General features: G+C 36.6%; 1 pseudogene; it reads left to right on the forward strand.

Annotated features, from left to right (window-relative positions):
* The window catches only part of LOC149174989 (translocase of chloroplast 120, chloroplastic pseudogene), a 37,222-nt pseudogene extending 31,039 nt beyond the window's left edge, over positions 1 to 6,183 (forward strand).
* The last annotated feature ends 203 nt before the right edge of the window (positions 6,184 to 6,386 follow it).

Raw genomic sequence — 6,386 nt, forward strand, 5'->3', positions numbered from 1 at the left:
CTTCTGCAAAATTCAAAGCCAATGTTTCCTTTGCATCTCTTTTAACGAACACAAAAAAAATTGTAGGAAAGGTAGTTGTATAATAATATTTGGTTATTGAATCATGCTGCTGAATTTCTATGGGGAACTTATTCAATAAACGGGTAAACATTTATTGAAATACTTTACCTTTTTCTTATCCACCATTTTGATATTCCCGAGTTCTTTTAGCAACATAGCGAGAGTCTTGTCATCAAAAAATTTATCCAAGAACAACTTCTTGAACTCCCTCCAACTATGGATTGAATTAGGCAGAAGACTATGATACCAAATCGATGCTCTACCTTCTAGAGTGTACAGGAAAATTCTACAAGAAATGTCATCAAAGCGTACCTAAAACATTTGAAAATGCATTTAGAAGTTATCAATATGGTCCTCAACTTTCGTCTTCTCATGAGGATTTAACTGTGAAAGCAACTTCTTCAGGTGTTTAGGCATTTTATGAAGATTGCCCGAAAGAGCAAGCGGCCCTTGGGCCATCCAATCCAATTGTTCATCAACCATGTTTTCTTCTTCCTCTTCTTCTCCTTTTGAATATGAAGAGTTTTCTCCTTCACTATTTAAATCTTCATTATAATCTGACTGTTCTCCTTGTCCCAATCATTCTTCGTCAAAAAATTGAAAATCTTCCCCTTCACCATCTAAATCTTCCTCAATATGTGGAAATTCCCCTTGTTTATTTATTCTTTCAGAAGAATCAACTAACTCTTCAAGGGTTGCAATAACCAAATCTTCCACTGAAGAAACTAGTACACCACTGTGGGTTGTTTCTTTCTTTATCAACTTATGAGGTAGAATAGCGGCAATAGGAAGTAAACAAAAAGATCTTGCAAACTGACGAGTAATAGGTCAGATTTTCTAGAGTTGATCATAAGTAAATTCAAAATCTTGTTCCAAATTATGATGAGAGGACTCTCCTATCTCAGGATCACGAATTGGAGTAGAACTCAAAATGTTACTACCTTGCATGGAAGGTTTATTTTTTGGATGAGGTGAATTGTTAGCCATATAAAGGTGGCCCTCCTTGTAGCGCCAGAATATTTATGGTGTTGGACCCGCAAACATACAGGGAATATCCCCGATTTAAAGGACCAATTAGACCTCACGACATTTGGTATAGGAGTCCCATCAAAAAGTATGGCCTGAATGCCCTTTACTTAAAGACTTTCCTTGGTTGTGGCTATTAGCACAAGAGAGAAATGCAAATGTACTTTTGAATTTGAAAGCAAGTATGCCTTGTGAAATGTTCAAATGTAATATGTATCGTTCTTTCATTGGAAGGGAGCAAAAGTGATTCTTTAGAAGAGAAGTATTAGTACTAATCTAATAAAGACACACACATCATAAGAAAGAATCATTAGTCATGAAGCCAAATAGCTCACATAGATGCAAATATCATGAAAACAAATACAACACATATTCAATAAGATGAGCATCAAAGCCACTGAAATAGTTCAATTTCTTTAACACATGTGAATACTAGCATGTACCACAACATCCAAATAATAGTCTCAAAAAATTCATGGTATATGCATGAAAATGTGTTGGCTTAATAGAGCTTTAAATATGAGGCGAAAGTTCCAAGATACATTAATACAATGAACACCACTAGCTACAATAGTGGAGCATTAAGCCACTTATTTCTCTCCAAAAGAAATATCTTCCTCTATAATGCTTGGATGGAGAAGCCAAGGTTAAAATTCATCTCCTAGAGTATTGAGACATATTTTATAACCAACGGAATGATCTTTCATATCCTCGTGACTTTTGAACTTCCTCGTGACTCTTAGACTTCTAATATGACCTTTGGACTTCTATGACTTTTGAACTTCTAAGTGACCTTTGGACTTCTATGAGACTTTTGGACTTCTCCATGTGGCTCTTTTGTCCATATATGACTCTTGGACTTCCACATATTTACATTTACAATAATTGTCAAAATTACATCATAATTTCCACATCATCATGTGACGACAATATGACAAGTCAACAATATTGATGACTTGGACTCATGGTGACTTGTACATAAGTTCTCTAATCAGTGACAACACTGCTACTATGTATTCAATATTTGCAACAAATATTACATTATTGTAGCCATCTACCCTCTAAAGGGTCTTGAAAAATCTTGGAGTCTCCATGAGCCACTTTGATCATCAGGATCCATTATTCTTTCAATTGTCGCAACATGGTGCCTTTGTCTTCAAGATGTTTCCTTGGGTAATGATTCTCATCATATATCCTCACAGATATTTTCCATGCTTCATTGAACACCTGCAGATTTAGATCACTCATGGAAAGAAAAAATTACCCAAAAAATATCCTATTTTATCATGCTTCATGTGATATTTCTTCTTGTGGATCCACAGGTGCCCCAAAGGGGGGAGAGAGAGAAGGTTCTAGGCGTAGGGTACAGGAACAAGGGAAAAGTAGCATGATTTTTCATTGATGGTGCACTGGGAAGGAAGAGAAAATATTAGAAGGAGGGTGCAGGGCACAACAACAAGGAACAATAGAAGGCCTCACTACCCACTAAGAGTGTGCGGTGTGTTTAACTGGAGACTAGAAGCTTGACTGGGCATAGGGCACATAAACAAGCAATGGGGAGAGGGTCTTGATGAATGAAAGTGTGTTGTGTGCTGGACGAAGGATTTCTAGGCATAGCATGTAGTCACAATTGATAAGGGGGGTTCCACTAAGCCTTGAGAATGTGCAGTGCACTATAACCTAGAGTGTAGGATTGCAAAATCATAAAATTGTCTAAGTCTGGGATGGTGCAACCTTGAAATATACAATAAATTAGGAGAAAAATAAAGTATGACACATATCAACTCATAAACAGAACTTAGAGAGGACCCAATACTAAGAAGTATACATTAAAACACCAGTTTACAAACATTCTCCAAGTAGAATGGACACAATATGTGCAGTTACGACCAAAAGTGTCGTTTTGTGACCATAAAGTGTACTATGACCCTAAAGTGAACTATTGTTACTCTTGATGATGCGACGACACTTAGAAAGGAACATGGACACTTAGCATATGTGAAGAAACATGAAACAACACTTGACGACCAAAAGAAACACTTCACGTGATAAAGGGTAGGCTCCAAAATTCGAATATATCAAAATTTAGAGGGTGTTGTAGCAACAACAATAGGAATATACTCAGAGATGGAAAATAATTAAGGAGCTTCATTTTTCAGTCTCTGAGACAACACATAGCTCTTGTAGGGTAGGAGCCAACTCTTTTTGTTGGGAGCATCCAGGAGAACACTATGTATGTTAAATAGAATGCAACTAAGGTGGAGATAATAAAGGTTACCAATGCTCATTAATTCATTTTGTAAGTTTATTGAAACAAACCTTTAACAACAATTACTCAGTAAGCTTGTGAATGTGGAACCTTGGAAACAAATGCTCCGACTGACGAGTCTGTAGATACTGCAAGAGAGAATGATGTAGTAATACAAATATATACAAATAAGGCGAAAATTCCATCAATTATGCCATTGGAAACATAAGAGAGTGTGGTCAAGGAGGAGCTTGTTTTTGAAGAAGCAACTACAATAAGCACAAAATTAGGTAAAGAGAATTTAGAAGGTGAAGAACATGATGCAGATGAAAATGTAGACAAAGGGGAGTCTAAAGAAAGAGAGTGGAAGAAGGTGAAATCAAGAGAGAATGTACAAGATGAAGGTGAGCGATAAGAGACAAAGATTTCCATGTCAACCAATGTTGATAATGATATCAGAGAAACTATTCGGGGTATGGAGGCACTAGCTTCACTAGTTGATGGATACTTACCAAATCAATAAATTAAATATGCCAACAAGGAAGAAACTATTGAAGAAATAAAATACAAAAATATTGAAGAAAATACAATATTCCATGATAAGATTAATAAATCTCAAGTATCATTTGAAGAAATGGGTGTGTAGGTTGACAAGAACTCGGAATTTCCACTGAATAATTATGATGAGTTATTAGCCGATGAAGCCATTCCATTGGATATTGAGGAAAATGTAGTCTTGGGGGAGGAGGAGAAGTTAGAAGATCAAATTCAACTAAGTGATTCTATGTCTGATAAAATAGAATAGAAAAGAAGCCTATGACAAATGAGTTAGAGGTTGACTTAACAGGTGATGAGATGGAGGAAGATGAAAAAGAGCAAGACACGGGATTTTCCTTTACTATAGTAGTAGTTTCCAATACATGTTCTGAAAACACATCTACAAGTAGTTCAAGATTACATCTTTGAGCTTGCCCAATAGGCCTAGGAGATGCAACACCATTACCAGGGCCCACTCCTCATGCAGTGCATTAGTCCAGAGAAAATGGTACTTCAACATCTCACTACCCTAATTCATGGAGGATCAACCTACTGAAGATGATGAGAATGATGAAACCTGTGAGAAACTTTAGATGATCAAAGTGATATTTATGTGACTTTCTCATAGATTATGTCAAACTCCACACAATGTTTTGGTTGCACAGGTCTTTTATTGGCTTGGTATGGAAGAGCAGTTGAGGGAAAACAAAAATTCCGGCAGAACTGGAGCCTTCAAATTTAATGGAGCAAGTGTAATTATAGAGCAACAAGAGGTGTTCGCGAGGAGGACCTTGATTTCACCTGTACTATCTTGGTACTTGTGAATACTGGAGTTGGTTAGAGTGAAACCATCAATTCATTTTTTGATGAGGTGAAGTCTAGAACAAGTGCATTTGTGAATTAGGAACAAAGAAGGAACAAGAGATTATAGGAATAGTTCAAGGCATTAAAATCAGGGTAATTGATGGACCCAGACTTCTAGCTTCTTTTGTTGATCAATTCCAAAATGAGAAGGTTCTAAAATCAATCAAGTGTTTTACCAAGAAGATACCCCTAGATATTGTTTTTTACTTTTGTAGGATGGATATGGAGAGTAGGGATTATGGAGATATTTCATTATTATGCACTTTTACAAAAAAATTTGGCTTATCCATCTGGTTTAATGACATTGTAGTCTTAACCCATGCCACATCTGCACCACCAGATGGGCCATATAGGGCTCCTCTGAGTTATGATATGTTTGTAGCCTAGTGCAACAATATGATTCAACAGGTTATTCATTAAGCGACTAGAGACATGTGACTTGTGAATCTTGTATCTCTATTGGAGAATCATTCTACTCATAGGACCAATAAGGGGGGGGGGGAGATAGGGTTTTGGAAAATCAACAGATTTGGAAGCCTCATTTAATATTGCATTTCTTTTCTTCTAAAATTTTGGTTGAATAAAATGCACTCCTAAAGTTTCAAAGACAACACACCCACTAAATTATTTAGTTCTCGTCCTAAGGTCCCACCTTTGCCTTTCCTCTTGTATTCACTTCTGCAGTTAAGACCTCAACTAAAATATCTAGAAGAGAAGTTAGGAGATTTGGATGTTTCAAATGAGGAGTTGGATGAGGCTTTCGATAAAAAAGGTGAATTAGAGTATGATAAGGTTCCTCCATTTAGTTGTTTAATAAATTATCATCTAGATAAGTTGAGTAAAGAGTGGAGGAAATCATACTATGATGAATTTTAGTACAGGAAAAGTTGTTTTTGAAAAAATAGTTGAAAGAAAAAAGGCACCGTTATATATTTATGAAAAAAATGGTTGGAACTGCCAAGAAGGGAGATGAGGAGCATGATAGAAACACAGAAGAGGATTATGCTGGTCTAACATCCCTACTTCTACCAATGCTAGATAGGGATTTACCATCATCTTGTGATGTTGATTGTCCCACTCACAGATATCAACATCTTGATACCTCCAATCAGTGGTTTGTGAAAACTATTTTGGTAACTCATGGTTGGGACCATGACATTGGTTATGAAGGATTGAACTTGGAGAATATGATTTTGATTCACAATAAAATTATTGTCTCAATTCCAGGTCAAGTTACAAATGACAAAAAGGAGGATAATATGCAAATAAGGAGAGAGGAAAATGATTTTAGCAGGACCTATCCCCCTGACCAAAGAAGCACTAGAGTCTTCATATTGCAACATCGGGTAGTCTGTGTCTATTATGCATCAACTATTTTGCATAAAAGACTAAAGGGAGTTGGGGTTTCACTACTAAGACAAGGCACATCTATCTCTTCATTGAGTTAGCCCAGGTCATGATTGAAAGTGTGTGTCTTGATAGGATGCCTTCATGGTTTGGGTCTCAAGGTGTAGTAATCAATTCTAAAGGAGGATAACTTGTGATACTAAAAGGTCAAGCCCTAAGGAGAGAAATTGGTGAGGTGCCTTGTGGAGGTTGTTTGCAACTCATAGTTAGCATGGAGAAGTTCATGGAGAAGGAGAAAGAGATG

This window comes from Pinus tabuliformis, chromosome 4_1 (assembly GCF_031772625.1).
Source record: "Pinus tabuliformis cultivar Carrire ecotype Pingquan chromosome 4_1, CPIR1, whole genome shotgun sequence".
NCBI classification, from domain to species: domain Eukaryota; kingdom Viridiplantae; phylum Streptophyta; class Pinopsida; order Pinales; family Pinaceae; genus Pinus; species Pinus tabuliformis.